Here is a 20,226-nt window from a genome sequence, read left to right as displayed (position 1 = left end):
GATTTTCGGCAAATCCGCGAGAGTTCGCGGATCGCGGATTTGCCGAAAATCCGCAAAATCCGCGATCGGAGCGGATTTTGCGCTCATGCTTATTTGAAATAATTAGATTTCACAGAAAATAATTTATTGTATAATGGACTTCCCCCTATGGGACACTCTCAACTAAAAACAAGACTTCTTAGATAAAAGCGAAATAGAAGAAACACTTCCAAAACGATCCTGTCCCCCATCCGGTGTTCCGCGGCTGGCGGCCATCTTGGGTTAGCACACTAGTTGTTACTGCTACCCGCGCCTGGAGATGACAACACAACTTGCATTGGGTTTAAAAAGATGGCAGATACAGGTCGCTCCTATTCCTCGGAGGGGCACAACGGTAGGATTAAGGTATTGCACAAATCCGGTAACGTAAGTAATAGACTCCGACCACGAGTCTTTAAACTTGGTCATTTACATCACCAAGGTCAAAAACTTCTTACGGGTAATGCGTAATTGACGAAAGGGTGCGGTTTTCTTTTACAGTTTACCGCGTGGAATACCCTTCGCCTGCCAGCTCATGGGGCACGTAACATTTGTCGAACTAGTATGTATGCATGCCTCTTACTTGGTTTATTGACATTGGCCATTCATTCTGTATTATTTCTTTTTAATAACTAAACCCACGGTCTTTCAGACCAACTAATATAGAAACGGAGTCCCTAAGTCTTTTATCGTGAGGGTGCAACTTGAGTGTATTGAGTCACGTGTGTGTGTGTATCCTGAGATTATTTTGCCCACGTATTTGTGTGGTTAATGAGATTTGTTTGACTATATTTTGCCAACGAGTGACAGCAAGAAAAGTGCATTCAACTCTTCTCTCTCTTTATGAAGCGTAACCCGAACGCTCTAGACAAATGTGGTCACCCAACAGTTATGTGACCCTCGACAGAATACAGACATTGAGAACTATGCGAAAACAATTTTATGAATATGTCTTGCATTTTTTCTCTCCCTTCTTTCCTTACAGAGACCACAATAGGTCAATTTTTTTCACGCTTCACCGAGGGCCAACTCATGCCCCGAAGCTCAAACAGGTGGCCGATTTTTCCTACCAGTTTGTAGGACTTTAGGTATACTACTTTAGAACTGAGTATTATTTTGTAGGGACCACTAGAGGTCCTGATGAATAAGCAGTAGAGGACTGCTTATGAAACATGTCGACCAGGTAGCTAGCTAATAGCTCTACCACAAAAAAAAACCTTTTTAACGTTCCCAGCCAGAGAAGTTAATAAAATATATTTTTTTCTACTAGCCAGGGAATTTTTCATTTCTATCTTGCACTCACAGATTTAGGTCCCTACACTTCACTGATAACACTTACACTGCACCAACACATAGCCTTTTGTCACAACAAAATCAGTGCTCCCGCGTATTTCGTAGGTCGTAGCACGCCCCGCCCCGTAGAGGGACGGGAAGACCCCCATGATGAAGCATGACACTAAGGGATTCTTAGTGTGTGAGGGGAATTTTAAAAGCACATAGTGCCCATGTCTTGTCACTCTAAGAGAGAGCCTAGTTCCACATTTATATATTAGATATCCACCAAAAAAACAAAAATTAGTCACCATTACACATTGATAGAATCCTTTTGTTTATATAGATCAGTTAGGAGGGTGATTCTATCATTACCTCTACACTTCCTCTATTGTTATTTTGGACTCCTTTATCCTGCCCATGTTCCAACGCGGTCCGTCTGAACTGCTAGATCTGTCCTAATCAAGCGTGACCGAATAGCCCCAGTTTGAGCTATTGTTTTCTAAGCACTGCATTTTGATTTAGTCTTTAAAAATTCATGTCTTGACATGTGTATGTTGGATTTTTGTCTTTTTGGTTTTCTCAGAAAAATATTAGCTATTTTTCTAAACTGGTGTGGAGTACTTCTGTGGTGTCTTCATTGTGTTACTGTGTATGTGTGGCTAGAGTACGGGTCCTTTCTTGGACAAGGTGTCCAACTAGAGACCCCATTTCTAATGATGGGTTTGGGGGTTGTGCACACAGTGCAAGGTGCCGACCTTGTTCAAAAAAAGGCTGATGGCCCTTGGCTCATTATTAGTGTTCTAAGGTGGTTGCTCACGCTTGCTGTGACTACTCTCCCATCTTTTTCTGGTTGTGAGTGAAGCTGAGGTTTTGCTGCCTGGGTGGCTTGGTGCTTGAAGAATTGTCAGAGGCCGGTGCGTCAGAGCTGCACAATCATAACCAGTCTGACGTAGAGCCATTGAGGTCGGTGCTGCTGACTACAGGAAGGTGGCAGCCAACTCTAGGATTGACTGGTAAAGAAGTGGATGCAGCCACAGCGGTCGTCAGTAGCAGAAGGTTTTTAAAGACCGCCCAAATAATAGTTTGTCTCCCGGCTGGAATTGCCACCTGCCTTTTTAGGTTTCGACCTGGCGAAGGCACGCAGTGCCCCGCCCAGGGCGAAATCTTTTGAGTTACAGTATGGATGTTCGGACAGCCTCTGTTTCCCATTGGCTAGCTCCATGAATGGACGCTAGCCATTGGCAAACAGAGGCGTCCGTCATCCCGCGAGGCGACTCGTGGGCGTTCCTGGGATGTTTTTCTCATCCTGCCCCTTCTGACAACGTCATGTGGCTGTGTTTTTTTTTTGGGCCGCCTTTCATTTTGTCATTTGCCCCGACCTCTGGTGAGTGCTTGCTGCAGTCCTGCCTTCCTCCGTGTCCCCCCTCCCGCCGTCCCCCCGCTCTCCGTGTGCCCGTCCCCCCTCCCGCTCTCTGTGTGCCCGTCCCCCTCCCGCTCTCCGTGTGCCCGTCCCCCCTCCCGCTCTCCGTGTGACCGTCTGGATTTCAAAGCAGCATGCTGCCCAGCTTAAAGCGCTTCAACGCCTCACTGGAGAATAGCCGCGCTTGATTGATGGTGTGCGTAGCGCATTTATGCCAGCATATGCTTCCTTTTAGCTTTAAAAAATTTGGAGTCTCTCGCCAGAATTAATGCTCCGATTCTTTGTTGAAAATGAATTTTGGAGCTTTCGTCAGACGTCTTATAAAAAGCAGTGGATGGCCATACAAACATGTTAACCGGATTTCACTATACTCTCTTAATGTTATGTTTATTGCCCAATAGTTAGGCGCTTTGGTGCAGTTGCATCAGTAGTGACTAGAGGTCACACATCAGCACAAGAGAAGTGTGCGAGGCAGCAGTACAACGCTCTGCGAATATATGTCCCGATCGCAGCAGTAACACCGGACACTGCTCCTAGAGGTCACTTTTACCCAACGTTGGCTTTGAGTGTACAAGTCTGCTACACAACAAGCTGCTTCTGGAGGTCCCGTCACCAGCGCTATGCACAGGACTGCAACACCACACGCTTCTCCTAGAGGTCCCCTCACCGGCTCCAGCGCTGTGTATTATTTATTTATCCAATTTTATATAGCGCGGACTTTACCCATGTCAGAGCGCTTTACAATATAGCCAAGTATGTTACTAGAGGAGATTTACAAAGGTACAGGATACAAACAGAATAGTTGAAGAAATGACATAAAATAAGAGGTGAAAACAACTACGGGGTGGCTCTAATCAGCAAGGCTGAGCCAAAATATCAATAAACAGAAGAGGATGCCAGTGCTGATATAAGTCAAATTCATGCAACGAATGACCAAACCGGACTTGAAAAAATCAAGGGCGGGGATAACTATTTAATAGTTTTTTATTTTAGCAGTGCTTTGGAAAAAAAGAAGAAGGCTTCTCTATTTTTCATTTACAAAGTGACATCTTTGCAAAAGGACACATACATCTTAAAGGAATAAATGTGGGTAGTCAGTCAAACAGTATTCCAAACATATCACAAGCATTCAACACACATTCATACCACTCGGTGACAGGAATAGAATTCTTAAAATATGTACACGATATACTACAAAGTGAGCAAGGTGTATACTGCAGGGTAAACAAAGAAACAGGCCACAGTCTGCGCATAACATTTAGGGAAATTGAGAAACAATTAATTTTTTTACTGTACAATCCTACTTAGATCAATAAAAAAACTTTTTAAAGAAAAATTTGAACAACTAGGTAATGTACTAGCGACTAAGGGACAACTATGGACTCTTGTCGCTCTTGCAGACGCCGTGTGGTAAGGGCCTACGCGTTTTGAATCCCGCTGGTTTTCCTGGGATTCTCTTCAGGGCCTTATGTAGTATCTGAATGGGAAAAATGAAACAAGGGAGAACGTGTTGAGGACACAGATTTAGAGAAGAGCTGTTAACGACATTAGCTAAAAATTAAAAAGACCAAACATCAGAGACCATGGCAGAGTGAAATTCCATAACTCTAGGGTCAAGCCTATGGCCGGGAGTTACATTTGAGGAGAAAAGGGGGGAGGCCTACAATACTGTTATTAAGTGCACACCGCATGGCTGGACTTAACCTTCAGATGTAAAGAAGACAGTTTCCTTGCCTGATGTACATGCGGTGAGGGCCTTCGTTTTTGAGCGATGTGATCAATGAGCACGCAAGGGGGACCCGGGGTTTCTACCTGAAAAAGGAGAACAACCTTAAGGGTTCTACTCGTATATTATCAAATCTGGTGAAGGTACAGGGTAAGGAGCCATGCTTACCCGTGGCACTTGGTGACAAAAGTTCCAGGCGGAGTGATGTCTTCTATAATTCGAGGCGCGGTTCTATAAAATCAAGAAGGAGTGCAAGAGAGGCGAAAATTAACGAGTCGCTTACTATCGAGCGTGTTGGATGTCAAACAACTGGTGACTCGCTATTACCTCATCAGGTCTAGGAATTTACTATAGACCAGTTCAGAGAATTTGTAATTAATACGGCGGTTCTGCAGATTGGAAAAAAGAAAACAGCGCCGGGATCAAAGAAAGAAAGGGGTTGGGACTTCAGACTATTCTATCCCGCGGTCGCTAATCGGTTCTACTTACCGCTGTCTGAGACAGACATGTAAGGAAATCAAAACGTCCCCGGTTCAAAAGGGCTGGTACCGCCCGATTTATGCGCAGACGAGTTGTCCGACTGGGAGATATAGTTGAAGATCAAGCTAGAAAGCAAGCAATAAACGCCTAGTTAGAAACCCAATGTTGGAAAAAACCTTGGAAAAAGGGGGTAAACAGGTTCTTAACTTACTTGAAAAGCCTAAAGGCAGCCGCCGGTCTGCTCGCGTGGCAACAGGTACTAATCTTTGGCGCATGCGTATAGCAGGCCCGAGTTCGCTGCTATCAGGCTTATATGGAATAAAGCGCGCGCTCACGCAGCCGGTGCAAAAGCCCGGACTAAAGTCGAGGAAGCGTAACATGAAAGGGACCGAGGCGTCACTCGAGGCTAGTAATGGAATAGAGGCGATGTTATTTAAAAGGAAAAATAAATAAATAATAATAATAATAATGAAAAGAATTGTGTTCAAAGCAGAACCAACCTCTAGGAGGTGTACCTGGAAAGGTTGAATGGTGGCACTAAAAATTCGATCATCACCTGGATTATATAGCATGCAGTGGTCTCGCTAAAGAAGGTTGGGACCCCATTTTTCCCTTGACTTCTGGGGTACTTCCTGCAAGGCAGTTATTACAGTTTAAAGATTTCACCCAGTTCATTCAGACCGGAGGTCGTCGTATCAAATTTAACGATAAGGTATGCCTCTCGTTTTGACAGTTGTACATTCATGTCACCCCCACGGGGATCTTTTTCAATGCGTGATATCACCGTCCATTTAAGGTCGCTGACCTTGTGTTGCATTTGTGTCCAATGTTGCACCAATGGGGCATTCTCAACTTTATTTCACACCCGCGATTTATGTTGGGATATGCGTTGTCGTGCTTCTTGACTGGTTTTACCTATATACAACAATAGACAAGGACATGTTATGCCATATACGACATACTTACTTTTGCAATTACTAAATGAATTGTGTTTCCACGATATTCCATTAAGTTGGAACAAGGAACCTTCCATTGTGGATTCACAACACAGGCAACTGCCACATTTATGGTGTCCCGTCACTGGGGGCATTCCCATCATTTGTCGTAACGTGGGCGGCTTCGAGGTGGGCAAGGCAGCACGGACGATGTGATTGGCAATATTGTTTTCTTTCTTGAAAGCGAATAGGGGCAATTCTTGCAGATTTGCATTTAAGTTGTTTAATAGGTGCCAATTTTGCCTAATAACTTTTTTGAGCTGGTTGGCGTTGGGGCAAAAGGTTGTTACACAAACTTGTCGCTTTACATTAGGTTTTTCTTTCCGTTCTAGAAAGGTTTCACGTGGAGTCCACTGGGCTCGCTTCTTACAATTTCTCACCAGCTTCTTGGGGTAACCTCTGTCGTAAAGCTTAGATATTAATTTCTCTGAGTGCAGGTGGAAGTCTTCATTAAACGTGCAGTTTCGCCAGACCCGCAGAAACTGCCCGTAAGGAAGATTTTCCTTGAGGCTACGAGGGTGGTTACTGTTGAACATCAAGGATTTATTGCGGTCAGTGGGTTTGATAAACAGTGTGGTAGCCAATTTACCATCTCTTGGAAAAACCTCAACGTCTAGAAATGAAATATTACTCATGGACTGTGTCAAACTGAATTGTATATCAGCAGTCCTAGAGTTAAGCCATTGATGGAATAGGGACAAGGTGTTACTGTCTCCTGTCCATAGCAAAAACACATCGTCAATAAATCGGAACCATGTTCCGATGTATTGATGGAAGGGGCCAAATGCAGTAGAGACCTTATGGTCCTAACTGTTGAAACTGCAGCAAGAATTTCTAAGGAGGAACTTGCTGAAATCGCCAAATTAGAGGCAGAAATCAGTACCAATCCCACCATTGCCGACGCTAAAGCATTATTAGATAAGGTAGCAAAGGAGATTCAAGAGTTCAAAGATTATACTGTAACTCAAAAAAGTAACCAATTTGAGAAAGACAAAAAATCCTTCTCTTTGGAAAACATCTATCCTTATTTGAAGGTAGATTTTTACTCAAGTACTGAATCACGCCGCTTCCTTTCCGATAATCAAGGTAGGTCAAGAAAACAGTTCATTTCCTTTTCCGACACGTCATCATCAGGGACAGATAGTGACACTAGTGGTAATTATAACCGCCCCAATAGAAACAGGAACAACTGGAATAACAACCAACAACAAACAAATCAATCCCCTAACCCTCATTTTTTAGGAAGAGGCCAGACGCGCCCCAGGGCCCGAGTGAGATACACGGTCCCATGGGAAATGAAAACACGACGCCAGCACTACAAGAATTGAAAATGTCACCTATCTTTAACCTCTCTAAAAGAACACTCACACAAGAGGAAGAGAGCATTCTGGCTAAGGGCTTATCATTTGTTCCATCAAAAAGAACAGATTTTATAAAAATGAAATCAGAGTTCATTGAGTTTTGTAGGAAGATACGACTCACTCTTTTTTTCAACGGCACCCCAATACAAAATCAAATGGAGGTGACCGGTCTTAGAAATAAATCTACGTTCTGTCCCCCGTCACACAAAATGCCGAAAGAACTCTTGACCTTCGAAAAAAGCGTCCTTTCAGCAATTTCAGCAATGGAAAAACAAAGAAAGTTTGTTAAGTTTAATACCACCAAAAAACAGATGACTGCATTGAATAACCTAAAAAATGACACCTCTGTAGTAGTTAAGCAAGCCGACAAAGGCGGTGCCATAGTGGTATGGGACACTATTGATTACACTGCGGAAGTAATGAAGCAATTGAACGATTCTACCTGCTATCGCAAGATAGATAAGGATCCGACCATTGACCTCCAAAATGAACTCTTTCTGATAATACAAGATGGGTTCGATCAAGGCTTTGTCGGCCCAAAGGAATTAGAATACCTTAAGATCAAACACCCTAAGATCCCGGTATTCTACGTACTACCTAAAATCCATAAAAACGAGAACCACCCTCCGGGCAGACCCATCGTGGCAGGATGTGGTTCTTTGCTCGAGCCGATCTCGAAGTACGTAGATTGCTTCTTGAAGGAATTTATGTGTCAGGTAACTTCCTACTTGCAAGACACTACTGATTTTATCAACAAATTGTCCAACATTGAGTTTTGCGAACACAGGGATATTTTAGTCACCTTAGACGTGACATCCCTGTACACACAAATTCCCCAGGACGAGGCGATTGCTGTCTTGTCTCATTTTTTGGACTCAAGACCACGCCCTATGCGAGTACCAACCAAATTTCTACTTGACCTCGCTTCATTCGCTTTGAGGAAGAACTACTTCTGTTTTAATAGGGAATTCTTCTTCCAAGTTAAAGGTGTAGCGATGGGCTATCCCTTTGCGCCCGAATTAGCAGTGCTCTTCATGTCTCTATATGAGAACACCTTTATACACAATAACAACCCCTTCCATCAATACATCGGAACATGGTTCCGATTTATTGACGATGTGTTTTTGCTATGGACAGGAGACAGTAACACCTTGTCCCTATTCCATCAATGGCTTAACTCTAGGACTGCTGATATACAATTCAGTTTGACACAGTCCATGAGTAATATTTCATTTCTAGACGTTGAGGTTTTTCCAAGAGATGGTAAATTGGCTACCACACTGTTTATCAAACCCACTGACCGCAATAAATCCTTGATGTTCAACAGTAACCACCCTCGTAGCCTCAAGGAAAATCTTCCTTACGGGCAGTTTCTGCGGGTCCGGCGAAACTGCACGTTTAATGAAGACTTCCACCTGCACTCAGAGAAATTAATATCTAAGCTTTGCGACAGAGGTTACCCCAAGAAGCTGGTGAGAAATTGTAAGAAGCGAGCCCAGTGGACTCCACGTGAAACCCTTCTAAAACGGAAAGAAAAACCTAATGTAAAGCGACAAGTTTGTGTAACAACCTTTTGCCCCAATGCCAACCAGCTCAAAAAAGTTATTAGGCAAAATTGGCACCTATTAAACAACTTAGATGCAAATCTGCAAGAATTGCCCCTATTCGCTTTCAAGAAAGAAAACAATATTGCCAATCACATCGTCCGTGCGGCCTTGCCCACCTCGAAGCCGCCCACGTTACGACAAATGATGGGAATGCCCCCAGTGACGGGACACCATAAATGTGGCAGTTGCCTGTGTTGTGAATCCACAATGGAGGGTTCCTTGTTCCAACATAATGGAATATCGTGGAAACACAATTCATTTAGTAATTGCAAAAGTAAGTATGTCGTATATGGCATAACATGTCCTTGTCTATTGTTGTATATAGGTAAAACCAGTCAAGAAGCACGACAACGCATATCCCAACATAAATCGCGGCTATGAAATAAAGTTGAGAATGCCCCATTGGTGCAACATTGGACACAAATGCAACACAAGGTCAGCGACCTTAAATGGACGGTGATATCACGCATTGAAAAAGATCCCCGTGGGGGTGACATAAATGTACAACTGTCAAAACGAGAGGCATACCTTATCGTTAAATTTGATACGACGACCTCCGGTCTGAATGAACTGGGTGAAATCTTTAAACTGTAATAACTGCCTTGCAGGAAGTACCCCAGAAGACAAGGGAAAAATGGGGTCCCAACCTTCTTTAGCGAGACCACTGCACGCTATATAATCCAGGTGATGATCGAATTTTTAGTGCCACCATTCAACCTTTCCAGGTGCACCTCCTAGAGGTTGGTTCTGCTTTGAACACAATTCTTTTCATTATTATTATTATTATTTATTTATTTTTCCTTTTAAATAACATCGCCTCTATTCCATTACTAGCCTCGAGTGACGCCTCGGTCCCTTTCATGTTACGCTTCCTCGACTCCAGTCCGGGCTTTTGCACCGGCTGCGTGAGCGCGCGCTTTATTCCATATAAGCCTGATAGCAGCGAACTCGGGCCTGCTATACGCATGCGCCAAAGATTAGTACCTGTTGCCACGCGAGCAGACCGGCGGCTGCCGGTAGGCTTTTCAAGTAAGTTAAGAACCTGTTTACCCCCTTTTTCCAAGGTTTTTTCCAACATTGGATTTCCAACTAGGCGTTTATTGCTTGCTTTCTAGCTTGATCTTCAACTATATCTCCCAGTCGGACAACTCGTCTGCGCATAAATCGGGCGGTACCAGCCCTTTTGAACCGGGGACGTTTTGATTTCCTTACATGTCTGTCTCAGACAGCGGTAAGTAGAACCGATTAGCGACCGCGGGATAGAATAGTCTGAAGTCCCAACCCCTTTCTTTCTTTGATCCCGGCGCTGCTTTCTTTTTTCCAATCTGCAGAACCGCCGTATTAATTACAAATTCTCTGAACTGGTCTATAGTAAATTCCTAGACCTGATGAGGTAATAGCGAGTCACCAGTTGTTTGACATCCAACACGCTCGATAGTAAGCGACTCGTTAATTTTCGCCTCTCTTGCACTCCTTCTTGATTTTATAGAACCGCGCCTCGAATTATAGAAGACATCACTCCGCCTGGAACTTTTGTCACCAAGTGCCACGGGTAAGCATGGCTCCTTACCCTGTACCTTCACCAGATTTGATAATATACGAGTAGAACCCTTAAGGTTGTTCTCCTTTTTCAGGTAGAAACCCCGGGTCCCCCTTGCGTGCTCATTGATCACATCGCTCAAAAACGAAGGGCCTCACCGCATGTACATCAGGCAAGGAAACTGTCTTCTTTACATCTGAAGGTTAAGTCCAGCCATGCGGTGTGCACTTAATAACAGTATTGTAGGCCTCCCCCCTTTTCTCCTCAAATGTAACTCCCGGCCATAGGCTTGACCCTAGAGTTATGGAATTTCACTCTGCCATGGTCTCTGATGTTTGGTCTTTTTAATTTTTAGCTAATGTCGTTAACAGCTCTTCTCTAAATCTGTGTCCTCAACACGTTCTCCCTTGTTTCATTTTTCCCATTCAGATACTACATAAGGCCCTGAAGAGAATCCCAGGAAAACCAGCGGGATTCGAAGCGCGTAGGCCCTTACCACACGGCGTCTGCAAGAGCGACAAGAGTCCATAGTTGTCCCTTAGTCGCTAGTACATTACCTAGTTGTTCAAATTTTTCTTTAAAAAGTTTTTTTATTGATCTAAGTAGGATTGTACAGTAAAAAAATTAATTGTTTCTCAATTTCTGTAAATGTTATGCGCAGACTGTGGCCTGTTTCTTTGTTTACCCTGCAGTATACACCTTGCTCACTTTGTAGTATATCGTGTACATATTTTAAGAATTCTATTCCTGTCACCGAGTGGTATGAATGTGTGTTGAATGCTTGTGATATGTTTGGAATACTGTTTGACTGACTACCCACATTTATTCCTTTAAGATGTATGTGTCCTTTTGCAAAGATGTCACTTTGTAAATGAAAAATAGAGAAGCCTACTTCTTTTTTTCCAAAGCACTGCTAAAATAAAAAAATATTAAATAGTTATCCCCGCCCTTGATTTTTTTCAAGTCCGGTTTGGTCATTCGTTGCATGAATTTGACTTATATCAGCACTGGCATCCTCTTCTGTTTATTGATATTTTGGCTCAGCCTTGCTGATTAGAGCCACCCCGTAGTTGTTTTCTCCTTATAATAGCGGGCGCTTGCCCGCGAGGTTTGTTTTTCGCTTCAGTTGTGAAGTATAGGATTATTTAGATATCCTTGCCCTCTAGTAAGCAGTAAATGAGTGCTTCTTGAGTTTTTTGTGTTTTGGGTCATTCCAGTCTAACTTCTTTTACTTTTCTTCTTTTTTCCTCCCTCTAGTAATGGCAGAAAAGGACACTTTCGCCTACTCCGAAGACCACATCAGAGATTTGCTTAGTGATCCCCCCATATTCTCTTCAATCACCCTCAGTGAGACTGCGACATCGTCCAACGAAGCTGAAAAGCTGCTTCGTCTAAAAAAGAAACAAATTAGGACGGACCTCCACGGCCATTTCCTGTTACAACATCTCAGGGAAGGTACTATCCCGGGTGGGCTACAGATAAAAAATATACCGGTGATCTTTACGGAAGACCCCATCTTTAAAAAAGGCTTCTCTTGTATAGAGACCAAATGCAGTAGAGACCTTATGGTCCTAACTGTTGAAACTGCAGCAAGAATTTCTAAGGAGGAACTTGCTGAAATCGCCAAATTAGAGGCAGAAATCAGTACCAATCCCACCATTGCCGACGCTAAAGCATTATTAGATAAGGTAGCAAAGGAGATTCAAGAGTTCAAAGATTATACTGTAACTCAAAAAAGTAACCAATTTGAGAAAGACAAAAAATCCTTCTCTTTGGAAAACATCTATCCTTATTTGAAGGTAGATTTTTACTCAAGTACTGAATCACGCCGCTTCCTTTCCGATAATCAAGGTAGGTCAAGAAAACAGTTCATTTCCTTTTCCGACACGTCATCATCAGGGACAGATAGTGACACTAGTGGTAATTATAACCGCCCCAATAGAAACAGGAACAACTGGAATAACAACCAACAACAAACAAATCAATCCCCTAACCCTCATTTTTTAGGAAGAGGCCAGACGCGCCCCAGGGCCCGAGTGAGATACACGGTCCCATGGGAAATGAAAACACGACGCCAGCACTACAAGAATTGAAAATGTCACCTATCTTTAACCTCTCTAAAAGAACACTCACACAAGAGGAAGAGAGCATTCTGGCTAAGGGCTTATCATTTGTTCCATCAAAAAGAACAGATTTTATAAAAATGAAATCAGAGTTCATTGAGTTTTGTAGGAAGATACGACTCACTCTTTTTTTCAACGGCACCCCAATACAAAATCAAATGGAGGTGACCGGTCTTAGAAATAAATCTACGTTCTGTCCCCCGTCACACAAAATGCCGAAAGAACTCTTGACCTTCGAAAAAAGCGTCCTTTCAGCAATTTCAGCAATGGAAAAACAAAGAAAGTTTGTTAAGTTTAATACCACCAAAAAACAGATGACTGCATTGAATAACCTAAAAAATGACACCTCTGTAGTAGTTAAGCAAGCCGACAAAGGCGGTGCCATAGTGGTATGGGACACTATTGATTACACTGCGGAAGTAATGAAGCAATTGAACGATTCTACCTGCTATCGCAAGATAGATAAGGATCCGACCATTGACCTCCAAAATGAACTCTTTCTGATAATACAAGATGGAATCGATCAAGGCTTTGTCGGCCCAAAGGAATTAGAATACCTTAAGATCAAACACCCTAAGATCCCGGTATTCTACGTACTACCTAAAATCCATAAAAACGAGAGCCACCCTCCGGGCAGACCCATCATGGCAGGATGTGGTTCTTTGCTCGAGCCGATCTCGAAGTACGTAGATTGCTTCTTGAAGGAATTTATGTGTCAGGTAACTTCCTACTTGCAAGACACTACTGATTTTATCAACAAATTGTCCAACATTGAGTTTTGCGAACACAGGGATATTTTAGTCACCTTAGACGTGACATCCCTGTACACACAAATTCCCCAGGATGAGGCGATTGCTGTCTTGTCTCATTTTTTGGACTCAAGACCACGCCCTATGCGAGTACCAACCAAATTTCTACTTGACCTCGCTTCATTCGCTTTGGGGAAGAACTACTTCTGTTTTAATAGGGAATTCTTCTTCCAAGTTAAAGGTGTAGCGATGGGCTGTCCCTTTGCGCCCGAATTAGCAGTGCTCTTCATGTCTCTATATGAGAACACCTTTATACACAATAACAACCCCTTCCATCAATACATCGGAACATGGTTCCGATTTATTGACGATGTGTTTTTGCTATGGACAGGAGACAGTAACACCTTGTCCCTATTCCATCAATGGCTTAACTCTAGGACTGCTGATATACAATTCAGTTTGACACAGTCCATGAGTAATATTTCATTTCTAGACGTTGAGGTTTTTCCAAGAGATGGTAAATTGGCTACCACACTGTTTATCAAACCCACTGACCGCAATAAATCCTTGATGTTCAACAGTAACCACCCTCGTAGCCTCAAGGAAAATCTTCCTTACGGGCAGTTTCTGCGGGTCCGGCGAAACTGCACGTTTAATGAAGACTTCCACCTGCACTCAGAGAAATTAATATCTAAGCTTTGCGACAGAGGTTACCCCAAGAAGCTGGTGAGAAATTGTAAGAAGCGAGCCCAGTGGACTCCACGTGAAACCCTTCTAGAACGGAAAGAAAAACCTAATGTAAAGCGACAAGTTTGTGTAACAACCTTTTGCCCCAATGCCAACCAGCTCAAAAAAGTTATTAGGCAAAATTGGCACCTATTAAACAACTTAGATGCAAATCTGCAAGAATTGCCCCTATTCGCTTTCAAGAAAGAAAACAATATTGCCAATCACACCGTCCGTGCGGCCTTGCCCACCTCGAAGCCGCCCACATTACGACAATGATGGGAATGCCCCCAGTGACGGGACACCATAAATGTGGCAGTTGCCTGTGTTGTGAATCCACAATGGAAGGTTCCTTGTTCCAACATAATGGAATATCGTGGAAACACAATTCATTTAGTAATTGCAAAAGTAAGTATGTCGTATATGGCATAACATGTCCTTGTCTATTGTTGTATATAGGTAAAACCAGTCAAGAAGCACGACAACGCATATCCCAACATAAATCGCGGCTGCGAAATAAAGTTGAGAATGCCCCATTGGTGCAACATTGGACACAAATGCAACACAAGGTCAGCGACCTTAAATGGACGGTGATATCACGCATTGAAAAAGATCCCCGTGGGGGTGACATGAATGTAAGACTGTCAAAACGAGAGGCATACCTTATCGTTAAATTTGATACGACGACCTCCGGTCTGAATGAACTGGGTGAAATCTTTAAACTGTAATAACTGCCTTGCAGGAAGTACCCCAGAAGTCAAGGGAAAAATGGGGTCCCAACCTTCTTTAGCGAGACCACTGCACGCTATATAATCCAGGTGATGATCGAATTTTTAGTGCCACCATTCAACCTTTCCAGGTGCACCTCCTAGAGGTTGGTTCTGCTTTGAACACAATTCTTTTCATTATTATTATTATCATTTATTTATTTTTCCTTTTAAATAACATCGCCTCTATTCCATTACTAGCCTCGAGTGACGCCTCGGTCCCTTTCATGTTACGCTTCCTCGACTCCAGTCCGGGCTTTTGCACCGGCTGCGTGAGCGCGCGCTTTATTCCATATAAGCCTGATAGCAGCGAACTCGGGCCTGCTATACGCATGCGCCAAAGATTAGTACCTGTTGCCACGCGAGCAGACCGGCGGCTGCCGGTAGGCTTTTCAAGTAAGTTAAGAACCTGTTTACCCCCTTTTTCCAAGGTTTTTTCCAACATTGGGTTTCTAACTAGGCGTTTATTGCTTGCTTTCTAGCTTGATCTTCAACTATATCTCCCAGTCGGACAACTCGTCTGCGCATAAATCGGGCGGTACCAGCCCTTTTGAACCGGGGACGTTTTGATTTCCTTACATGTCTGTCTCAGACAGCGGTAAGTAGAACCGATTAGCGACCGCGGGATAGAATAGTCTGAAGTCCCAACCCCTTTCTTTCTTTCTTTTTTCCAATCTGCAGAACCGCCGTATTAATTACACATTCTCTGAACTGGTCTATAGTAAATTCCTAGACCTGATGAGGTAATAGCGAGTCACCAGTTGTTTGACATCCAACACGCTCGATAGTAAGCGACTCGTTAATTTTCGCCTCTCTTGCACTCCTTGATTTTATAGAACCGCGCCTCGAATTATAGAAGACATCACTCCGCCTGGAACTTTTGTCACCAAGTGCCACGGGTAAGCATGGCTCCTTACCCTGTACCTTCACCAGATTTGATAATATACGAGTAGAACCCTTAAGGTTGTTCTCCTTTTTCAGGTAGAAACCCCGGGTCCCCCTTGCGTGCTCATTGATCACATCGCTCAAAAACGAAGGCCCTCACCGCATGTACATCAGGCAAGGAAACTGTCTTCTTTACATCTGAAGGTTAAGTCCAGCCATGCGGTGTGCACTTAATAACAGTATTGTAGGCCTCCCCCCTTTTCTCCTCAAATGTAACTCCCGGCCATAGGCTTGACCCTAGAGTTATGGAATTTCACTCTGCCATGGTCTCTGATGTTTGGTCTTTTTAATTTTTAGCTAATGTCGTTAACAGCTCTTCTCTAAATCTGTGTCCTCAACACGTTCTCCCTTGTTTCATTTTTCCCATTCAGATACTACATAAGGCCCTGAAGAGAATCCCAGGAAAACCAGCGGGATTCGAAACGCGTTGGCCCTTACCACACGGCGTCTGCAAGAGCGACAAGAGTCCATAGTTGTCCCTTAGTCGCTAGTACATTACCTAGTTGTTCAAATTTTTCTTCAAAAAGTTTTTTTATTGATCTAAGTATGATTGTACAGTAAAAAAATTAATTGTTTCTCAATTTCTGTAAATGTTATGCGCAGACTGTGGCCTGTTTCTTTGTTTACCCTGCAGTATACACCTTGCTCACTTTGTAGTATATCGTGTACATATTTTAAGAATTCTATTCCTGTCACCGAGTGGTATGAATGTGTGTTGAATGCTTGTGATATGTTTGGAATACTGTTTGACTGACTACCCACATTTATTCCTTTAAGATGTATGTGTCCTTTTGCAAAGATGTCACTTTGTAAATGAAAAATAGAGAAGCCTTCTTCTTTTTTTCCAAAGCACTGCTAAAATAAAAAACTATTAAATAGTTATCCCCGCCCTTGATTTTTTCAAGTCCGGTTTGGTCATTCGTTGCATGAATTTGACTTATATCAGCACTGGCATCCTCTTCTGTTTATTGATAAAATAAGAGGTGGCACTCACAACTGAAACACCGCACACTGCTCATAGAGGCCCCCTTCACGGGCTCCAGCGCTATGTACAAGACTGCAACACTACACGCTGCTCCTAGAGGTCCCCATAACTGGCTTCGGCGCTGTGCACAAGAATGAAACACCACACGCTGCTCCTAGAGGTCCCCATAACTGGCTTCAGCGCTATGTACAGGACATCAATACCACATGCTGCTTCTAGAACCCCCATAACTGGCTTCAGCGCTATGTACAAGAATGAAACACCACACACTGCCCCTAGAGGTCCCCATGACTGGCTTCTGCACTATGTACAAGAATGAAACACCACACGCTGCTCCCAGAGGTCCCCTCCCTGGCGCTATATACAAGACTGCAACACCACACGCTGCCTCAAGAGGTCCCCATAACTGGCTTCAGCGCAATATACAAGACTGCAACACCACATGCTGCTCCTAGAGGCCCCATAACTGGCTTCGGCGCTATGTACAAGACTGCTACACACACGCTGCTCCTAGAGGTCCCGTCACCAGCGCTATGTACAAGACTGCAACAACACACACTGCTCCTAGGTCCCCTCACCAGCTTCAGCGCTATATACAAGACTGCAACACCACACACTGCTCCTAAAGGTCCCCTTCCTGGCTCCAGCGCTATACACAAGACTGCAACACCACTTGCTGCTCCCAGAGGTCCCCATAACTGGCTTCAGAGCTATTTACAAGAATGAAACACCACACACTGCTACTAGAGGCCTCCTTCACCGGCTGCAGCGCTATGTACAAGAATGAAACACCACACGCTGCTCCTAGAGGTCCCCATAACTGGCTTCAGTGCTATGTGCAAGAATGAAACACCACACGCTGCGCCTAGAGGTCCCCTCACCTGCTTCAGCGCTGTGTACAAGAATGAAACACCACACGCTGCTCCTAGAGGTCCCCATAACTTGCTTCAGCGCTATGTACAAGAATTAAACCCCACACGCTGCTCCTAGAGGTCCCCATAACTGGCTTCAGCGCTATGTACAGGACGGCAACACCACACGCTGCTCCTAGAGGCCCCCATAACTGGCTTCAGCGCTATGTACAAGAATTAAACCCCACACGCAGCTCCTAGAGGTCGCCATAACTAGCTTCAGCGCTGTGTACAAGACTGCAACTCCACACGCTGCCCCTAGAGGTCCCCAAAACTGGCTTCAGTGCTATGTACATGAATGAAACACCACACGCTGCTCCTAGAGGTCCCCTCCCTGGCTCCAGTGCTACATACAAGACTGCAACACCATACGCTGCTCCTCGAGGCCCCCTTCACCGGCTCCAGCGCTATGTACAAGAATGAAACACCACACGCTGCCCCTAGAGGTCCCCATAACTGGCTTCAGCGCTATGTACAAGAATGAAACACCACACGCTGCCCCTAGAGGTCCCCAAGACCGGCTTCAGTGCTGTGCACAAGACTGCTACACCAGACGCTGTTCCTAGAGGTCCCGTCACCAGCGCTATTTACAAGACTCCAGCGCTATGTACAAGAATGAAACACCACACGCTGCTCCTGGAGATCCCCATAACTGGCTTTGGCGCTGTGCACAAGACTGCAACACCACATGCTGCTCCTGGAGGTCCCCATAACTGGCTTCAGAGCTATGTACAAGACGACAACACCACACGCTGCTCCTAGAGGTCCCCATAACTGACTAAAGCGCTATGTACAAGAATGAAACACCACACACTGCTCCTAGAGGCCCGCTTCACCGGTTCCAGCGCTATGTACAAAACTGCTACACCACACGCTGCTCCTAGCTAGAGGTCCCCTCACCGGCTTCAGCACTGCTTACAAGAACGAAACACCACACGCTGCTCCCAGAGGTCCTCATAACTGGCTTCAGTGCTATGTACAAGACTGTGCTAGAGCGCAGAGTGCATAGGGAGTGCAGAGTGCATAGGGAGTGCAGAGTGCAGAGTGCATAGGGAGTGCAGAGTGCAGAGTGCATAGGGAGTGTAGAGTGCATAGGGAGTGCAGAGTGCATAGGGAGTGCAGAGTGCATAGGGAGTGCAGAGTGCATAGGGAGTGCAGAGTGCATAGGGAGTGCATAGGGAGTGCAGAGGGCATAGGGAGTGCAGAGTGCATAGGGAGTGCATAGGGAGTGCAGAGTGCATAGGTAGTGCATAGGGAGTGCAGAGTGCATAGGGAGTGCAGAGTGCAGAGTGCATAGGGAGTGCAGAGTGCATAGGGAGTGCAGAGTGAGTAGGGAGTGCTAGGGAGTGCTAGAGAGTGCAGAGTGAGTAGGGAGTGCTAGGGAGTGCTAGAGAGTGCAGAGTGAGTAGGGAGTTCTAGGGAGTGCAAGAGAGTGCAGAGTGAGTAGGGAGTGCTAGAGAGTGCAGAGTGACTGCAGAGATTAAGCTAATGGCAATGTAAATGACAATGCCATTTATTTATCTGTTTTCAAAACCAACACATAAATACAAATTTTGTCATTTACAATGCCAATAACTCTAACTTTTCCAAAGGCGAAACCATTGCATTGTAAATGCTTGTTTTATTTACTGACCTGACCTTTGTTTTTCAAGCAGGGGAATCCAGTATCTTTTGCTTTCTGAAACATAAACCTAAAAAAGCAAACAGATAATAATACATCAGCCACAACGTATTTGACAGATGGCTAGAGAATTTTAGAATGATTACAAAAGCAAAACAGGGATAATTAACATGTGACAAAAGAATCCTGATCATTTTCCACACATTATTTTTCACCTACCAGCTCTTGGCTGTTCCAGAATAGCAAAACCTTACCAAATGGCTTTTTTTTTCTAAAAACAAAAAAAAGGTGACAATTATTCCCCCAGCGAAACATAAGAATAACAAACCAGAAACGTAAAAAGAAAGTTCAAATTTATTTGACTAATTTTAAATCCCGATTCACGTTTTAAGAAACACTTGACTTCATACATGACTCAGATACTTTAGTGCTAATGCTCTGATATGAGTGAGACATGGCCTGTAAGTGCCTTCTTCTCCAGGCTTATTATCCATTTATGAAAAATAGTAATTCTCCTATAAAGTGAATGCGTGACAACACATGTTGGAGATGAAAGGGTGGGCTGCTGTAGCTGTCCTGTTCCTTTCGCTTCACCTCATATTACATCTCTGCTTCCTCCATTAGGCTTGTCCATGTCCTATCAGATAAACTCTGCAAAAGATCCTAGCTACTCCCTTGGATTCAGAACATAAATTATTTCTGAGGTCGAGGCCCCTACTATTGTAATAAATGGCAAGGCGAGGCTACAGGACCTGGTTAGCTAACATCAGACATTCCCACAAAGATGGTCAGAAATTACTATAGCGCCAAATCACAAAAAAATAATATTACGTGCTATAGTCTGAAACTTTCTCATTTCTCGGGATTGCAAAGTCATCAAAACAATACCCTAACTCTGCATAAATCCTAGATTTTTGTGAAGATGCTCAGCCCTGTTCTGATACAACGGGAACTGCCAGAAAAGCATCTAGTACTGA

The sequence above is a fragment of the Lissotriton helveticus genome, chromosome 7 (assembly GCF_964261635.1).
Source record: "Lissotriton helveticus chromosome 7, aLisHel1.1, whole genome shotgun sequence".
NCBI classification, from domain to species: domain Eukaryota; kingdom Metazoa; phylum Chordata; class Amphibia; order Caudata; family Salamandridae; genus Lissotriton; species Lissotriton helveticus.
The sequence above is the reverse complement of the archived record's forward strand: the minus strand, read 5'-3'. Positions refer to the sequence as shown.